Source organism: Schistocerca cancellata, chromosome 5 (assembly GCF_023864275.1).
Source record: "Schistocerca cancellata isolate TAMUIC-IGC-003103 chromosome 5, iqSchCanc2.1, whole genome shotgun sequence".
Taxonomy (NCBI): Eukaryota; Metazoa; Arthropoda; class Insecta; order Orthoptera; family Acrididae; genus Schistocerca; species Schistocerca cancellata.
In genome coordinates, this window is record NC_064630.1 from 72118303 (window position 1) to 72138466 (window position 20164).

Below are 20164 nucleotides of genomic sequence, written 5' to 3' on the forward strand. Positions count from 1 at the left end.
GTAACTGCTTTCAGTGGTTGATCTGAAGTTTTGTGATCATACACTAAAGGGTCTTTCTGTCTATGCAGTCGCAGTACCTTACTTTTTTTGTGTTTGTGGTCATTTGCCACTCCTTGCACAAAGTCTCCATCCTCTGCACGTCCCCTTTTCCTATCGCTGTTACTTCTCTTGTATACAACAGCAACATCCGCCAAAAGCCTCATTGAACTACCGATCTTATCAAATAGGTCATTTATACATATTGTGAAAAGTGATGGTTCTGTAATCCACCGTTGGGGCACGCTCGAAGTTATTGTTATGCGTGAAGACTTTTTTATGTTTACAATGACATTTTGCGTTCTGTTTGCTAGAAGCTCTTCAGTGAAATCTTACAGTTGGTTTGACATTTCGTAAACTCGTGATATGTTTATTAAGTAGCAGTGCCGGACTGTATTAGACGCCTTTCGAAAGTTAAGGAACAGGGCATTTTCCTGGGCACCTGAATCTACCGTTTAGCAACTTTCAGGTTGTTTCTCTTTACTCATCGTCACAATATTTGTTTTTGGTTTAGAGTGAGCTCCAACACTGAGTATGAAGAGAAGTAAGTGAATATAAACCACCTGAATATCGACACAAACCGAAACCGGTGTTGTGTTAAATAAAATCACCTTCTGTTGTGACTGTTAGTAGTATCCTACAACCTATAAAGGAACAGTCTCTGGAGTTCAAAAGCATCCATTATAGATAAAATTGGCTTAAAATTTATTTATTTCATGGATAAATAATTTTCACATGGCCCTCGAATATCGAAAACAGAAGTTCTCCGAAGAGATAATTCTGACTCCAATCTGAATCTTTCTCTCTGTTTTACAAACTCATTCAATTTTTGACATGCACCTTCGTTTCATGGCACCTTAGGTAACTGGTGAATCATTCTTAAATGTCACAAGCTTTGCCTTGCTCTTGATTGGTCGTTCCAGACACACGTAGACATGTGTGATTAGTATCAACTTTTCTCCACTATTCCTCATTTTTAGCAGATTGGAGGGCCTCATCAACTTGAGCCGACTGTTCCGTATACCACGAACTTCCATATAAGGCAACAATCGATTTAATGTTCAAAATACGTAAATCATAACTTCTAATTACACGTGCTATTCTGTAATTTCCTGGCTGTTAAGGACTGTGTGTCGGTCTAGGATTCTAAGCCGGAATCTTACTTTTCGTGGGTAATGTTTTCACCTATGGCGCTATCGACGGAAAACTTACGACTCTAACTCACACGACTCCGGTTCGAGTTCCGGAAAAGCACTCACTTTGTGCCTTACACGTGGTTCCAGAATCCTGACATACTGAACGTTCCGACTACATATGAGCTACAGACTAAGCGGTATGCAATTAAACAGTGGTCTCACGGTTCTAGGCGCGCAGTCCGGAACCGCGCGACTCCTACGGTCGCAGGTTCGAATCCTGCCTCGGGCATGGATGTGTATGATGTCCTTAGGTTAGTTAGGTTTAAGTAGTTCTAAGTTCTAGGGGACTGATGGTCACAGCTGTTAAGTCCCATACTGCTCAGAGCCATTTGAACCATTTTTTTGCAATTAAACATACTTACAGCATAGGGCAGAACATATAATGCTCAGCTTGTCTGTACTTCTGCCTCTCTTATATTTAAGGTTCTCGTATTACATGTGAAGGGAGATAGCTTTGAAGTGGAAGGGGATGAGAAGCAGGAAGGTAACACCGCCCAGAGAGCTGACTGCTACTTGCCTCGCACGTGTGGCCCAGGGATACAGAGGCCTGTGATGTGGCTCCTAGTCCGCAGATAACGAACGACACGTGTAACGGGCACCACTGTTAAGAGGATTACAAAGGACCTGCGCGCTGCCGCGATTCGCGGTCCAAAGCTGCTTCCGCACGGCACGTGTACTCCGAGCCACGATGAAGCAGCTGACAAAAGGCGGGAAACATAAAACTCTCCGCAAGGGCCTTACGCTCCCACTCCTTTGTGAGGGTTGAAGGGCTAGGAAGCAACAACCGGAAAATTTCACATTAACGAGAAGCTCTTCTTTCGGTCAGTGCAATAACGGATCGTGACGCTGGTGGATGAGGTACTACCTTACAGTTAACTTGACTTACTCATATATAAAAGACGTTACCATAACCGAAAAATCGCATCCTATATTTCAGGCGGATTGCCTGAAAAAAAACACATATTTGCAAGAGCCTTGTCTCATCACACGACGAATAGCCAATGCTTTAGGCTGAATACTCGCGATTATCATTTACATTAAAACTATAAATTCATTATCAAAGAACAGTTACTTAATGAAACTACAAACGTGAAAATATAGTTTTTCGCAACACTCACACCTAGGTTACAATCCCTACTAATAATGGGACCTTTCCGGATTTCGTATGGTTCGTGGAAAGATCCTTTGTCTGTCTCTCTTCGTTCGTTCTCTAATCACTTTCACCTCATTTTCGTTGGTATCCATCGTCTCAGCCATCAGTCTTCGTGCTGGTTTGGTGTGGCCGGCCACGAATTCCTCTCCGCTGTCAACATTTTCATCTAAGAGAAGCACTCGCAACTTACGTCCTCAATCATTTGCTGCTGGATGTATCCCGATCCCTGTCTTCCTCTACAGCTTTTGCCCTCTGCAGCTCCCTCTAGTACCATGAAAGCTATTCCCTTATGTCTTAACAGATGTCCTATCATCCTATTCCTTCTTCTAGTCAGTGCTTTCCCATATATTCCTTTCCTCGCCGATACCTCGGAAAGCCTCCTAATTCTACATCTACATCTACGTGATTACTCAGCTATTCACAATAAAGTGCCTGGCAGAGGGTTCAATGAACCACCTTCAAGCTGTCTCTCTACCGTTCCATTCTCGAACGGCACGAGGGAAAAACGAGCACTTAAATTTGTCTGTGCGAGCTCTGATTGCTCTTATTTTGTCGTGATGATCATTTCTCCCTATGTAGGTGGGTGGGAACAGAATGTTTTCGCAATCGGAGGAGAAAACTGGTGATTGAAATTTCATGAGAAGATTCCGTCGCAACGAAAAACGCCTTTGTTTTAATGATTGCCACTCCAATTCACGTATCATGTCTCTCCTGTTTCGCGATAATGCAAAACGAGCTGCCCTTCTTTGTACTTTTTCGATGTCATCCGTCAGTCTACCTGATGCGGATCCCTCACCGCACAGCAATACTCCAGAACAGGACGGACAAGCGTGGTGTAAGCAGTCTCCTTAGTAGACCTGTTGCACCTTCTAAGTGTTCTGCCAATGAATCGCAGTCTATGGTTTGCTCTACCCACAATATTATCTATGTGATCGTTCCAATTTAGGTTATCTGTAATTATAATCAGTAAGTATTTAACTTAATTTACAGCCTTCAGATTTGTGTGACTTATCGCGTAATCTAAACGTAGCTGATATCTTTAAGTACTCATGTGAATAGTTTCACACTTTTCTTTATTTAGGGTCAATTACCACTTTCCGCACCATACAGACATCTTATCTAAATCATTTTGCAAGTCGTTTTGATCATCTGATGACTTTACGAGACGGTAAATGACAGCATCACCTGCAAACAATCTAAGACGGCTACTCAGATTGTCTCCCATGTCGTTAATACAGATCAGGAACAACAGAGGGCCTATAACACTTCTTTTGGGAACGCTGCATATTACTTCTGTTTTACTCTATGACTTTCTGCCTGTTACTACGAACTGTGACCTTTCTGACAGTAAATCAAGATTCCAGTCGCACACCTGAGGCGATGCTCCGTAAGCATGCAGTTTGGTTAGAAGACGCTTGTGAGGAACGCTGTCGAAAGCCTTCTGGAAATCTAAAAATATGGAATCAATTTGACACCCCCTGTCGATAGCACTTATTACTTCATGAGTATAAAGAGCCAGTTGTGTTTCACAAGACCCATATTTTCTTAATCCGTGCTATGTGTCAATAAATAATTTTCTTCGAGGTATTTCATAATGTTCGAATACAGTATCTGTTCCAAAACCCTACTGCAAATCGACGTTAGTGATACAGGCCTGTAATTCAACGGATTACTCCTACTTCCCTTTTTGAGTATTGGTGTGACTTGAGCAATTTTCCAATATTTAGGTACGGAACTTTCTGTGAGCGAGTGGTTGTACATAATTGCTAAATATGGAGCTATTTTATCAGCATACTCTGAGAGGAACCTGACTGGTATGCATTACTTACCTTATCAGTAAACCTAATTTTCAACATTCGTCTGTAGCACCAAATCTCAAATACTTCGATTCTCTTCTCTTCCGGTTTTCACACCTTCAATGTCTCACGACCATACAGTGTTGTGCTCCAAACGCACACTCTCTTAAATGTCCTTCTCAAATTAAGACCTATGTCTCACTAGCATAGAATGTTGTGCTTCAAACATACATTCTCATAAGTGTCTTCCTCAGATTAAGACGTATGTTTGATACTAGTAGGCCTCTCTTGGCCAAGAATGCACTTTTTACCAGTGATCGTCTTCTTTTTATCTCTTTTCTCCGCCTGTCTTGGTTTTTTGTTTTTTTTTTAGTTTTTTTTTCTACGTAGCAATATTGGTTGTTTTGCTTCCTACGTAGCAGGATTCCTTAACTTTATCTATGTATCACCAATACGATGTTTCATTTCTCACTCTTCCCATTTCTGCTACTTCTCGTTGCTTTCATCCTTGTTCGATTTACTCTCAGACCATATTTTGTACTCATTAGACTGTTCATTCCATTGCATGCGTCGTGTAATTCTTCTTCACTTTAATTGAGAATAGCAATGTCATCAGCGAATCTTGATATTGATGTCCTTTCACCTTCAATTTTAATGCCACTCTTGAATCTCTGTTTTATTTCCGGCTTTGCTTTTTCGACTTTAGACTGAACAGTACGGGTGAAAGGCTACATCGTTGTCTCACACCATTTTCAATTCGTGCACTACGTTCCTGGTCATCCACTCTTACTGTTCCCTCGTCATTGTTGCACATATTTTACATTACTCAATTTTTCCTACGGCTAACCTGTACTTTTCTGAGGATCTCGAACATCTTGCACCGTTTTACATAGCCGAACACTTTTCCCAGGTCGACAAATACTATGAACGTGTCTTGGTTTCTTTTCAGTCTTCCTCACATTACCATCTGCCACGTCAGAACTGTCTTCCTGGTGCCTTCACCTTTGCTTGAGCTAAACGGATTGTCATTTAACAGATCATCCTCTTCCCTTTCTATTTTTCTGTATTTTATTCTCGGCAACAGCCTGAATGCTTGAGCTGTTATGCTGAATGTACAGTAATTCTCGCACTTGTTGGCTCTTGCAGTCTGATGGAATACCACCAGTATAATACATTCTACACGCCAATGTTAATAATCATTTGTTGCAATTTCCTCGAACGATTTTATAAATTCCAGTGGAATGTTGTTATCTATCCCTTCTGCCTTATTTGATCATAAGTCGTCCAAAGCTCTTCTAAATTCTGATTCTAATACTGGACTGGATCCCCTAACTCATCCCTCAACTCTTCTTTGCTTGGTTTAAGAGGGGGGGAGGGGGAGGGACATAACTTCGTGGTCATCAGACCCTTGTTCCTATCAAAAATGTGCACAAGGGTAGAATAAGACAAAAGACACGTACAGCACAATATCGAAAGGAACGAAAAACCAAAAAGAACGAAGAAAAGGATACAAACACTAAAAAGAACAAAAGAGGGCAAGGAAATAACAGAGATAATGTTCAATTGTGTGTGAATTCCTAAGGGACCAAACTGCTTAGGTCATCGTTCCCTAGACTTACACACTATGTAAACTAACTTATGCTAAGAACAACACACACACCCATGCCCGAGGGAGGACTCGAACCTCCGGCAGTCCATGACATGGCGTCTCTAACCGCGCGCCGGCTCCTGTGGCCGAGCGCTTCAGTCCGGAACCACGCGGCTACTACGGTCGCAGGTTCGAATCCTGCCTCGGGCATCGATGTGTGCGATGTCCTTAGGTTAGTTAGGTTTACGTACTTCTAAGTCTAGGGGACGGATGACCTCAGATGTTAAGTCCCATAGTGCTTAGAGCTATTTGAATCAATTTCTAACCGTGCGGTCACTCCTCGTGGCCAACAGACAGAGACCCAAGAAACAATTAGAAAAGAGTGAAAAAGAAAGCAGATTACAGTGGCGACTCCTGTTTCTTCTTCTATCATGTGATCAGATATCAGATACTCTCTCTCTCTCTCTCTCTCTCTCTCTCTCTCTCTCTCTCTCTCTTTCTTTCTCCCTCTTCCCCCCTCCCCCCCCCCCCTCTCACCACATAAGGCCTCAAGTATTCTTTTCACCTATTCGCTCTCACCTCTGAATTTAACAGTGGTATAATCATTGCACTCTTTATCTTACTGTTTCGCTTTTAATTTCACCTAAGGTTGTTTTGACTTCCCTATATGCTGAGTCAGTAGTTTGGATATTCATTTCGATTTATTCACGTTTTTCATGTACCCATTTCGCCTTAGCTTCCCTGCACTTCCTGTTTATTTCGTTTCTAAGTGCATTCCTGAATTTATCTGAACGTTTCTGTACTTCCTTCTTTCGTCGGTCGACTAAAGTGCTTCTTCTGTTTCCCATGGTTTCTTCGCAGTTACTTCCCACGCATCTACGTATTTCTCTCCAACGCCTGTGTTTGCCCTTTTTAGAAATGTCCATTCCTCTTCAACTGAACTGCCCATTGGGTTATTCATTGAAACTTCCTGGCAGATTAAAACTGTGTGCCGGACCGAGACTCGAACTCGGGACCATTGCCTTTCGCTGGCAAGTGCTCTACCAACTGAGCTACGCAAGCACGACTCACGCCCCGTCCTCACAGCTTTACTTCCACCAGTACCTCGTCTCCTACAAAAAAATGGTTCAAATGGCTCGGAGCACTATGGGACTTAACATATCAGGTCATCAGTCCCCTAGAACTTAGAACTACTTAAACCTAACTAACCTAACGACATCACACACATTCATGCCCGAGGCAGGATTCGAACCTGGGACCGTAGCGGTCGCGCGGTTCCAGACTGAAGCGCCTAGAACCGCTCGGCCACCAGCGGCCGGCCGTCTCCTACATTCCAAACATTACAGAAGATCTCCTGCGAACCTGGCGGAAGAATATGGACATTCTATGGTACTGTATTCTGTGTACAGTACATGAACAATTCGGATAGGATTCCTGTCTGTCTCTTCATGACGATGCAGCTAGTCATAAAGCAGCATCCGTGAGACAGCAGTTTGTGGGAAATAGCATTCGTGAAACAGAATGGCCTGCCCATAGTCCCGATGGAACACTTTCGGGATGAGTTAAAATGTCGATTTCATTCCAGACCTCAGCGTCCGACAATACTGCCAAAATCCATTTAGTTGGCTGTAAATTACTACTTTCTCTAGTTTCGCATCAAGCGGAAGAATAGGCTGCCTCTCCTCCTCAGACATTCAGAAACTTCATTGAGATTGTCCCTAGAAGAGATAAAGACCTCGATGAAAGGACTCTGTCGCGTTTAGAACCGTCCATATGTAGTGTGATAATGGTGTGTATAGAGAACAGACGTTTCGCAAGATGGCTGCAGTGTGTCAAGTAAGCGGTTACGATCGTTGAGGGGCAATTGATCAGCTTGAAGATGGACTAAGTGTCACCATCGATTCAGGTCCGATCAGAGTGGCTCAAAATAAAATTTTCACGAATGATGGAACCTTCTGTTAGTATAAAAATGCTTCTGCGCTTATGTCTTATGGTGGCTGAAGAAAGTAGACACACTGAGCAACTGCGGAAACATATGGGTTTATTACATCAGCACGGCTTTTTAATACTTATAAGCACTCCAGGAACAGTGATCCTCCAGAACAATATCACGAAGACTGCAAAGTTTCGGACAGTATACAGATACGTGGAAGGGGAATCCGCCAACTGTGGAACATACACATCCATAAACTTGGAAAAGATCCGTACCCAATGACTGGAAAGTTGCACGCATCACACCAGCAGTCAAGAAAGGCAGTAGGACTAATCCATTAACTTACAGGCCCATATCATTAACATCGATATGTTGCAGGATTTTACAACATATATTGTGTTCCAACATAATGAATCACCTCGAAGAGGACAGTCTATTGATGCACAGTCAACACGGATTCAGAAAACATCGTTCTTGTGAAATACAACCACTCTTTAGTCACACGAAGTGTTGAGTACTATTGACAACGGATTTCAAATTGATTCCGTATTTCTAGATTTTCTCAAAGACTTTCACAACTGTACCACACAACCGGCTTTTAGTGAAACTACGTGCTTACGGAATATCGTCTCAATCATGTGACTGGATTCGTGATTTCCTGTCAAGGAGGTTACAGTTCGTAGTAACTGCTTGAAAGTCATCGGGTAGATCAGAAGTGATTCCTACCGTTCCTCCAAGGTAGTATTACACGCACACACCCTCTGTTGTTCCTTATCTATATGAACGATTTATGAGACAGTTTAAGCAGCCGTGTTAGGTTGTTTGCAGGTGATGCTGTCGTTTACGGTATAGTAAAGTCATAAGAAGATCAAAACAAATAGCAAAGCCATCTAGAAAAGATAACTGTATGGTGCGAAAATTGGCAGTTGACCCTAGTGTTAGAAGCAATCCGTTAAACTTCGGTTACACGATAAATCTAAAGCCCGTAAATTCGACTAAATACCTTGGAATTACAATTACGAACAACTGAAACTGCAAAGAACACTTAGAAAATCAAAGAAGAGCATCACAGCTTCTATGATGGCGAAATAGGGGAGAGAGGGTCGCTGATATGATACAGAATTTGGGGTGGACATTATTAAAACAAAGGCTATTTTCTTTCCGGCGGAATTTTTATCACTAAATTTCAATCTCCAACTTTTCCCTCCGAATGCAAAAATATTTTGTTGACGCCGACCTACACAGGAAGAAACGATCATCAAAATAAAATAAGGGAAATAAGAGCCCGCACGGATAGGTACTGGTGTTCGTTTTTTCCACGAGCTGTTCGAGACAGTAACAATAGCGAATTATTGTGAAGGTTTTGTAATGAACCCTCTACCAGGCACTTAAGTGTAATTCGCAGAGTATTGAAATAGATGTAGATGTAGATGAATAAGCAGAGTAGACAGTAAGTACAGTACACCTGAAACGCAATATCTGGTAAATATACAGGGTGATTCAGAAAGAATACCACAACTTTAAAAATGTGTATTTAATGAAAGAAACATAATATAACATTCCGTTATACATCATTACAAAGAGTATTTAAAAAGGTTTTTTTTTCACTCAAAAACAAGTTCAGAGATGTTCAATATGGCCCCCTCCAGACACTAGAGCAATATCAACCCGATACTCCAACTCGTTCCACACTCTCTGTAGCATATCAGGCGTAACAGTTTGGATAGCTGCTGTTATTTCTCGTTTCAAATCATCAATGGTGGCTGGGAGAGGTGGCCGAAACACCATATCCTTAACATACCCCCATAAGAAAAAATCGCAGGGGGTAAGATCAGGGCTTCTTGGAGGCCAGTGATGAAGTGCTCTGTCACGGGCTGCCTGGCGGCCGATCCATCGCCTCGGGTAGTTGACGTTCAGGTAGTTACGGACAGATTGTGGAATTTGCAGCTCTCTGCTAGCTCTGTGAGTCGATTTTCCTGGGCTGCGAACAAATGCTTGCTGGATGCGTGCTACATTTTCATCACTCGTTCTCGGCCGTCCAGAACTTTTCCCTTTGCACAAACACCCATTCTCTGTAAACTGTTTATACCAACGTTTAATACACCACCTATCAGGAGGTTTAACACCATACTTCGTTCGAAATGCACGCTGAACAACTGTCGTCGATTCACTTCTGCCTTACTCAATAACACAAAAAGCTTTCTGTTGAGCGGTCGCCATCTTAGCATCAACTGACGCTGACGCCTAGTCAACAGCGCCTCAAGCGAACAAATGTACAACTAAATGAAACTTTATAGCTCCCTTAATTCGCCGACAGATAGTGCTTAGCTCTGTCTTTTGTCGTTGCAGAGTTTTGAATTCCTAAAGTTGTGGTATTCTTTTTGAATCACCCTGTACAACTCTCGATGCGTAGTAACTAAATAAGTGTTAGTCGCACAGAGCAACTGTAGCATCCAATTTCATGTCGATGTTGTACCTATCTACTGACTAAAGACTCATATATATTATGCTCAATGAAGACAAGTGAAAGCCCATAGTGTGTATTAGTCGAAATAAAAATAAGTAACAAAATGGCTGGTTGCTCTGTTTTAATAAAATTATAAAATTGTGATAACCGTTCGTGAGATACCTCTGACGCAAAAAGTCTTCAATCGTATCATATGATGGGTACACAGTCAATAAGAATTGCAGCTACACGAAGAAAACAACAAGGATGTGAGGTGACAGAATAAATGAAGGTCAGATTCGCACCTTACATGAGAGCTTTATACATCGCAACAGGAAGGTGAATACGGCATCTAACTTAATTTGGCGGTAATGAGCAAATTTGCCTGGCAGTATGTAATGCAAAAAGGGTTGACATTCAATCGGCGGTAATTAACAGACTGTTCCTATAATGCATGTTTGAGCGGAAAGTGAAACAAGCAGTGAGAGATGTTTTAGTATGGAATTCAGAGGGATGACACTGAGGCTAGGCCGCGCTACAGGGGTTAGCGCGAAAACCACTTAAAGGGGTGTCCCAGGCGGAAAGTCAATGGCCGACAAGGTGACTCATACGGGGAGAGCGAAAATAACGGCCCATCTGAGGGAGGACAGGAAAGAAAACTTTTAGAAAACTTCATTTCGGAATTCGGAATAGATACGAAAAAAGACCAGTGACGCGTTTTCAATGACAGGTCCAGCGAGTGGTACACACATGAGAGAGTCAATGTACCCATTTAGGCATCTGGAACAGGCACAAAACGTCCGATTGGCGGAAACACAGTAGGAAGGAGAAAAGAGCAAAAGTTTCGATGCAATTTAATGGTAGGGACCTTGCAATTGGTAGAGAGAGTTTCCACAAAATAAGAGGAACGCTCCTTTGGTCGAAAACACCCGTGACGTGAAGAACGAACGAACCCAGGTGGGGAGACAGTTCGGCTATGAGTAACACAAGACGAAAATTTTCGGGGACTCTTCTCTGAACTGGCGTCAAGACCACAACAGAGCGCATAACGCTCTGTACGATGCAGAGGAGCAATATGTGTGAACAATGCGTTCACAGCGGCTGATATCCAGCTATAAATTAGCTGTACCATCGTTTAACTCCGACTGTGGAGGAACAAACCAGAAAATTAGTTGATTGTTCTTGCGAGAACTGAGAGTGAATTATAATATGCACGGTGCTCCAACCATGCGTGTGTATATCGCTACATTCTAAGACTAGGGATGAGTTCTCTCGCATAACAAGAAACATAGGGAAAGTTTCTGTTGGAAAATTCACCAAAGGTGTAATTAGTTTTATAGGAATTTCAGCGGAAGAGAGCGGCCTAGCCTAGAGAATGTGGCTTTGGGAATGGAGGTCTGGAGGCAGGGGGCCTTTGAAGGCCACTGTTTCATGTTTTTCGCGAAAAACTCGAAAAACTTGGCCTTCAGAAAAAATTGTTCCCAGAACATAATTAAGCTACAAATCAGCATTTACTGCACAATTTGAAAATACAGTAGAGCGTCGATTATCCGAACGTCGGTGAACCGAACGACCGCTTAACCAAACAGTTTACTCGCTCGCACCTGTTACTCTCCCACCCTACCGTCCATCATCCCCCTCACTCCCAAACCAAGTTTCCCACAGTAGTCGCCGCACTGGGCCACCGCTGGCGGAACATTGCTTCTAATGGGGCCTTCACAAGGCGCTGCTGACCGGCCAAGCCGCCAGTCGCTGTGTTTCAACAATCAGCACACTTCTGTCGGCTCGGCACTGGCAGTAGAAGTAGCGGCAGGATCAAAGCTGTTCACAGCAACAGCTGCGCCAGCGGAGAGTTGAGGCGTGCCGCTCCGCGCAGTTTCAAGGATTGCGCGCCCCCAAGAAGAGCTTCTCACGGTGCAAACGGTCACCTTCTGTTCTCTGTTACAACCACTTGTGTACTGCTGCGTGAAGAAGTGAACTTGACGATACAAAATGCTTAAACGTAAACGTGTTGTCCTTTCTATGAGGGACAAGTTGCCTTTGTATGTTACTTTGTAATACTAAAATAGATGCCTGTTTATATGAATAAATTTACTGTACAGTACTTCTTTTTGGCAAATAATCATGTATAGTTCGATTATCCGAACAAACCCGTTTTCCGAACACCCATGTCCCCAATTACTTCGGATAATCAACGCCCTACTGTACCTCCATTACGCGAGCTCAGAGAAGTTATTTTGTCTACTCACATAAGACAATGGGACAAGAAATACTTGGAAGTTAAGTATGTTTCTAAACTGAACAGGGAGCAGCACTCGTGGTGAGGCAAGTCGCCTTTCCTGGAAGAATGCTATTGCTACTAGACAATAAGATTTGGAATGAATATCCCCTCTACAAGTGTAGAGCAGTGTGCAGATATTTATGTAAACTTTATACATATGCATTTCTTGCATCAATATTATCAGTAACTCATATCTGTATTCCATGTGCTGTTAACGCAGTTTGTGGTAAATGAATACAATCCACATGTGCCCGTATAGTGCTTCATATGTGACACAAAACGTACACTGTGGACGTGTTGATATAATTTTGTGAAGTGCCCACTAGTCTTTAGTTGTGCGACAGTGGGGTAGAATGTTTAGGGACTCACCTGCTCGCTCTTAGCTTTGCAGACCTATGGAGGAGGGAGATGCATAACCACAGTCTAGAGACCTACGTTCCACTGACCACCTACCTGCCAGTCCCCTCTTCCCTTGCCTCCTGTAACGTGTAACAACAGAACTCAAAATGTTCAAATGTTTGTGAATACCTAAGGGACCAAACTGCTTAGGTCATTGGTCCCTACACTTACAGACTCCTTAAACTAACTTTAACTTATGCTAAGAACAACACACACACACCCATGTAGGAGGGGCCGCGCAATCCGTGACATGACGCCTTAAACCACGCGGCCAACAGAACACAATAACCCCTTAACAGTGCTCTACTTCACTTAGATATGGTACACAAATTTAGTAGTTGTTCTTAATGCTTCTCACGTGTTATGGAAGTGTATTTATGTATGTCTGGGGTCTGTTCTCAAACTCCTGGATTGATTTTAACCACACTTTGCACCAAAACAGTAGGTCTCACGAGTATCAGCACTATGGAGTTTATAAAGTTGTATTTCTACTGGTAGTGGAGATACAGGCAAAAACGAGTTTTTTCTGCCCTTGGCATATAGCTTGTCCATGCAGGCATGATATTTGGAAACACTATTAGCCTACCAAATCAACGTGCTTTGGAGAGCAGCCTGTTATGTGAGGCACTAGAAGCTGTTTTCTGGGTTCCGTCACCTAAGCCCAAAGTGCATTATGTTGTAGCAGGATTGACATGGTTCATAGACCCGCTTTGCATGTTGACCTGTATATCAAAAACCAGTAAATGATTCTGAAGACCCTGCTATATGGCATATACTGCATGCCAATATGTCGAGTGACATGACTCGGTCTGTTTCAGTGAATGTGTTGCAAGAGCTACACATGCCAAAGAGCATGACAGGTTGAGATGGATAGAGGAGGGGACAGACATAGCGAGGGAAGTGGCGGGAAGTGGACAGAGAGAGGGAGGAAGGAGAGATGCATGAGGCAGGTGGTAGGTTTAGACAGGTGGTGAGCATGTGGGAAAGGAAGTGTGAGAGGTGAGAATGGAGAGAGAGACGGAGAGGAGTAGATGGTCAGAGGCAAGGTCGGAATAAGATATGGTCAGTGAGAGAAGGTGCAGGCAAAGAACGAAGAGATGGGGACGGGTAAGTGAAGTGACAGACAGGAGGAAATAGACCGATGGAGGTGTCGAAAGCATATGTGCACAAATCTGCAGGGAGAAGTTTAGTTTGAAAGTAAACATTAATCTGATACCATTAAACCACTGCCGGCTAGAGTGGCCGTGCGGTTCTAGGCGCTACAGTCTCGAGCCGAGCGACCGCTACAGTCGCAGGTTCGAATCCTGCCTCGGGCATGGATGTGTGTGATGTCCCTAGGTTAGTTAGGTTTAATTAGTTCTAAGTTCTAGGCGACCGATGACCTCAGAAGTTAAGTCGCATAGTGCTCAGAGCCATTTGAACCATTAAACCACTGTTTTTAGCTATCTACTATCCTTCCATCTTCCGAAATGCGAAAACTGCACTGCACAGCGGAATTAAAGGATCACTCTTTCGAAACTACGTAACTTCATCCCATTGAAACATTGAAAAGTCCCCTTACAAAAATTAATGAATGATTGTGCTGATAAGCCCCTTACGTTATTTCTTTTCAAACAGCTGAGCGAAACTGAACGTGCACAGACATTTCTCTCTTTACTTATTCAGATCATCAATAAAATGACACACAATATTTTTAGCACAACGCAATCTGACTTTGAATAATCCCTACAAAAGAATGGCCCTGACTAACAATAACGTATACCTTTAATGAATCACTTACCTCACAAAAATCTTCGTCACTCGAACTGCTGCAATACAGCGTGCGCCACTACTGCCAGCTAAATAAAAGATTCAAACTACTGAAGGCACTAACTACTGATAGGCATAGTCAGCAAATGAAAGATTTTGATAGAGAACAAACAATGTATTTACCTTAATAGTGTTCAAAAGTCATAATATATATATCAGTTCATGACATTCAGTCTTACAAATTTACTGTCTCTGATGGACACACGCCCAGATCATCCGCTCTCAAAACTCCGCCATCTCTCTGCCCACATCCACCACTGCAGGCACCTCACCTCCAACTGCGCAACGCTACCCGCTGTTCACATCCAACTGCCCAATAGCGAATATTACAACAATGCCAACCAGCCACAGACTGCACACAACATAGCCAGTCACGGCCAGTGATTATCACACAAAGGGCTACGTGGCGTTACCAATATAAAAACCTAAACAGCCTACTTACAACATACAAGTTTTGGAATTTGGCTCAAAGGTGCTACAACTCGATAACTTGGTAATAATCACGCCTGTCAGCACCTGTGTTCTTTGTAATTGGAATTATATTCTTCTTGCTCATTAGTCTACTCTAGTATTGATGTTTACGCTGTACTAAGCAGTACCAAAAACAAAGAAAAGTTTCTATACCCTCCTTAAATTAACTAAAAGAAATTATTGCATGAAATATAATAGCCTTGCAGGTGTCAATGAGAAATATATTGCTGGTGTTTGATGTTATTACTACACTAAAGTCACTTAGGTGACCGTGTCGCCAGAAGGTTTAGTTACTCTTGTACTCTTCTAAGGTGCTATATTTTTGTGATTTACTCATTCTAGGACTGAAGACAACTGTGTAAGTTGAAATGACATGTTTAATGTCGCAATATTAACATAAAAATACACGCTTTTACACAGATTTCAAGGTGACAAAAAAAAAAAAAACAGTTGTCAGGGTAACGCATCCCTTCAACATCAAAAAGTGAAATTATCCTAAACACAACAATATTAAATATTAACTCCCAGAACTTTAAATTTTCCTAAACAGGACAATATTAAAGTTTACCTAGAAGTTTCTGTACAAAATTGTTCCTACACTTACGTTACGATGTTGGTCAGTACTACGACAATCGTCCGATTCCGGTTCAAAGTTCGGTACTATTTTTAGGATGACTGTCAAGTCTACGCTGGATGGTTAGTTACGTGACAAATTGAGCAAAAGATTACCCAAGATCGTTCGAGTGTACAGTGGACGCAAGCTGGTGAACCAATAAGTTTACCTCTGCACGCGGTATTTACCTCAAGCTGCGATGACCTCCATTCCCAAAGCCACATTCTCACCGATCAGAATTTTTAGTGTGCACCGTACAAAACTTTCAGGCAAAACGCATTTTTCCCCTAATTTTCCTTCGTAGACTGAGCTACTAGCAATGTTAGCCCATAACGAACGTAATCTGGAACCAATAGACAACAGCAGTCCCTGAAAGTTTGCAGCATCACCTATTACGATGAAGGTCGGGTCTTCGCCTCTTTCGGCGGTGGTTTTTATTAATTATTTATAACTTTATGGACTCTGAAACGTGGTATCTTGGTAATACTTTATGCAATGTGAAAGAATCGTGAGCCGCAAGTAAGCACAGGGACTTTTGCGGTGTTGGGAAGACTGTAAGGTAAAGTGTGCTTCGGAAAAACCCTGGATTCTACGTTGTATGTAGATATGATAATCTACATTGAAACTAGAATATTAACTTTTTCGTACTTATAGAGAACAAATGATAATTAAATGGACACCCTAGCTGCAAACAGGCGTTGATGTACTTCATTAGGGACATGTTGAAAATGTGTACCCCGACTGGCACTCGAACCTGGGATCTCCTGCTTATATGGTAGACGCTCTATGCATCTGAGCCACCGCGGGCACAGAGTATAGTGCGTCTACAGGGACTTATACCTAGCACGCTCCCCATGAGATCCACATTCCCAACATGTCCACACCACTACATTCGTAGTGCGCCAAATAGATGTTTGCACAAGAAGCGAGTTCGGGCTTAGCATGTGCGTTCGCACAAGAAGGTCAGTGGCCGGGAAGCCATATTTTAACTACATATGACGGTAGTATCTGTTCCCGAAAGAACAATGAAGTACATCTACGCCTGTTTGCAGCTTGGGTGTCCATTTAATTATCATTTCATTTCTAGCAAAGCTGCATGGTCATCCACGGTAATTGTTCTTTCTGGAACAGATACTACCATCGTATATAGTTAAAATATGGCTTCTCAGCCATTGACCTTCTTGGGCGAACGCACACGCTAAGCCCGAACTCGTACGGGACTTGGTAGATTAATCTGCCACGAGTAATGAGTATGATGGGCAAACATCTATTTGGCGCACTACGAATGTAGTGGTGTGGACATGTTGGGATTGTGGATCTCACGGGGAGCGTGTAAGGGATAAGTCCCAGCAGACGCACTGTACTCTGTGCCCGCGGTGGCTCAGATGGATAGAGCGTTTGCCATGTAAGCAGGAGATCCCGGGTTCGAGTCCCGGTCGCGGCACACATTTTTAACATGTCCCCAGTGAAGTACATCAACGCCTGTTTGCAGCTAGGGTGTCCATTTAATTATCATTTCATTTCTAGCCAAGCTGCATGGTCATCCACGGTAACTGTTCTTTCGGGAACAGATACTACCGTCATATATAATTATAGAGAACAAGCTTAATTTTAATGGCAATTTATTGATTTTTGTCTATTGCTGTAATAGAATTTCAGATGAATACCATGACAGTGTCTGCAAAGAAATGATAAAAAGAAACAGCAGGGAGCCGCATTTTTGCTTGTACATTTAATGAATTTTACCGTTTTCAAACCTAAGTCTGTTGAAAATTTGAGATAAATTCTAGTGACGTATTACTCAGTGAATTTCTCCTATCTTTAGTAGGCTTCATCCTGTTTACAAACTGAAACCCACACTACATACTACGTCACGCCGGAGTTATGCTGGCTGAATCTCTCCTGACTGCCTGCCTGCTTGATTTCCCCCTCTATATCGGAGTCATACTGATACGCCCACTACTCCTCCAAGACGATTCGGCGGCTGGGCCATTTTCTTTTTGTGTTTAGGCTCCTCTAACGTCGAGCTACGGTACTACGGGGCGGGTAATTTCAGTATGTACCAGGACCGCACACATGTACGTGTCACCAAACGAAAATTAATTACGTAACTGTATTTTTTGTAAGTGGTAACTAGAACCTTGAGTATTGGTCGTACCCGCGTCTATGTTTTCTGTTAGCTCTCCCAAGTTGTTTTTCAGAACGTTCAGATCAGGCATTTCCGTAGTCAACCAAACAAAGATCGCTGTTGTTTCCGCAGAAGTCACTTATCATTTCAGTAGCTGAAAGTGACACTACCGGTCAAAGGTTTTCGATCACCCACGATAAAAAAACTGGTTCAAATGGCTCTGAGCACTATGGGACTTAACATCTAAGGTCATCAGTCCCCTAGAACTTAGAACTACTCAAACCTAGCTAACCTAAGGACATCACACACATCCATGCCCGAGGCAGGATTCGAACCTGCGACCGTAGCAGTCGCGGGGATCCGGACTAACGCGCCTAGAACCGCACGGCCACCGCGGCCAGCTCCACGATAAAAACTACGTAATTTATTTCAATGGACAAACATATCGTACCAGCTAAACAGACGAAAATATTTCCTCTCCTTTCCATTAAGCACAATACAATAAGATTTAGATTTTAGCCTGTTCAAAGGGTCCATCCTTTGCCCTCATAACCACTGCTCAACCTCTTGGCATTCTGCAGGTAAGATTGTACGAGGTGCATTCAAGTTCTAATGCCTCCGATTTTTTTTCTGATTAACTACTCACCCGAAATCGATGAAACTGGCGTTACTTCACGGCGTAATCGCCCTGCAGACGTACACATTTTTCACAACGCTGACGCCATGATTCCATGGCAGCGGCGAAGGCTTCTTCTGTTTTGACCACTGGAAAATCTCTGAGGCAATAGCAGCACAGCTGGTGAATGTGCGGCCACGGAGAGTGTCTTTCATTGTTGGAAAAAGCCAAAAGTCACTAGGAGCCAGGTCAGATGAGTAGGGAGCATGAGGAATCACTTCAAAGTTATTATCACGAACAAACTGTTGCGTAACGTTAGCTCGATGTGCGGGTGCGTTGTCTTGGTGAAACAGCACACGCGCAGCCCTTCCCGGACGTTTATGTTGCAGTGCAGGAAGGAATTTGTTCTTCAAAACATTTTCGTAGGATGCACCTGTTACCGTAGTGCCCTTTGGAACGCAATGGGTAAGGATTACGCCCTCGCTGTCCCAGAACATGGACACCATCATTTTTTCAGCACTGGCGGTTACCCGAAATTTTTTAGGTGGCGGTGAATCTGTGTGCTTCCATTGAGCTGACTGGCGCTTTGTTTCTGGATTGAAAAATGGCGTCCACGTCTCATCCATTGTCACAACCGACGAAAAGAAAGTCCCATTCGTGCTGTCGTTGCGCGTCAACATTGCTCGGCAACATGCCACATGGGCAGCCATGTGGTCGTATGTCAGCATTCGTGGCACCCGCCTGGATGACACTTTTCGCATTTTCAGGTCGTCATGCAGGATTGTGTGCACAGAACCCACAGAAATGCCAACTCTGGAGGCGATCTGTTCAACAGTCATTCGGCGATCCCCCAAAACAATTCTCTCGACTTTCTCGATCATGTCGTCAGACAGACTTGTGCGAGCCTGAGGTTGTTTCGGTTTGTTGTCACACGATGTTCTGCCTTCATTAAACTGTCGCACCCACGAACACACTTTCGACACATCCATAACTCCATCACCACATGTCTCCCTCAACTGTCGATCAATTTCAATTGGTTTCACACCACGCAAATTCAGAAAACGAATGATTGCACGCTGTTCAAGTAAGGAAAACGTTGCCATTTTAAGTATTTAACACAGTTCTCATTCTCGCCGCTGGCAGTAAAATTCCATCTGCCTACGGTGCTGCCATCTCTGGAACGTAGTGACAATGAACGCGGCCTCATTTGAAAACAGTGCGCACGTTTCTATCTCTTTCCAGTCCGGAGAAAAAAAAATCGGAGGCCTCAAACTTGAATGCACCTCGTATAGTGTTTCTGCAGATAATGCAATGCAACACGTTTGTAACTAATCTACAGATCTTGAACATTAAATGGCCTCAGTTTTTCTGATCTCCCTATCACGTTCATCCCATAAGTGTTCAATGGGGTTTAAGTCATGTGACTGACTTGGCCAAATCATAAACTTCAGTCCTCCAAATATATCTCTTCTATTGACATGTCCTCTGCACAATTTAGAAGCATGTTTGAGACCATTATCCGTTTTATGAACAAACCAATGACCGTACGTCTCTTGCCAAATCGGGCAACATTGTTCATCACTATCTTTCGATAGCGTTCTTTCATTAATGGTCCATTAATTCTAACTAGATCACCTACTTTATGAACATCCACTCACCATGTGCGCCCGTCAACCATGCTTCACTCCTGACATCGCAT

The 20164-nt window shown here is 43.0% G+C and overlaps 1 non-coding gene across 1 annotated transcript; it reads left to right on the forward strand.

Annotated features, from left to right (window-relative positions):
• The first annotated feature begins 17090 nt into the window (after window positions 1-17090).
• On the forward strand, window positions 17091-17165 carry Trnat-ugu (transfer RNA threonine (anticodon UGU)). The gene has a single exon. It is a non-coding gene; the product is annotated as a tRNA-Thr (tRNA).
• Window positions 17166-20164: the final 2999 nt, after the last annotated feature.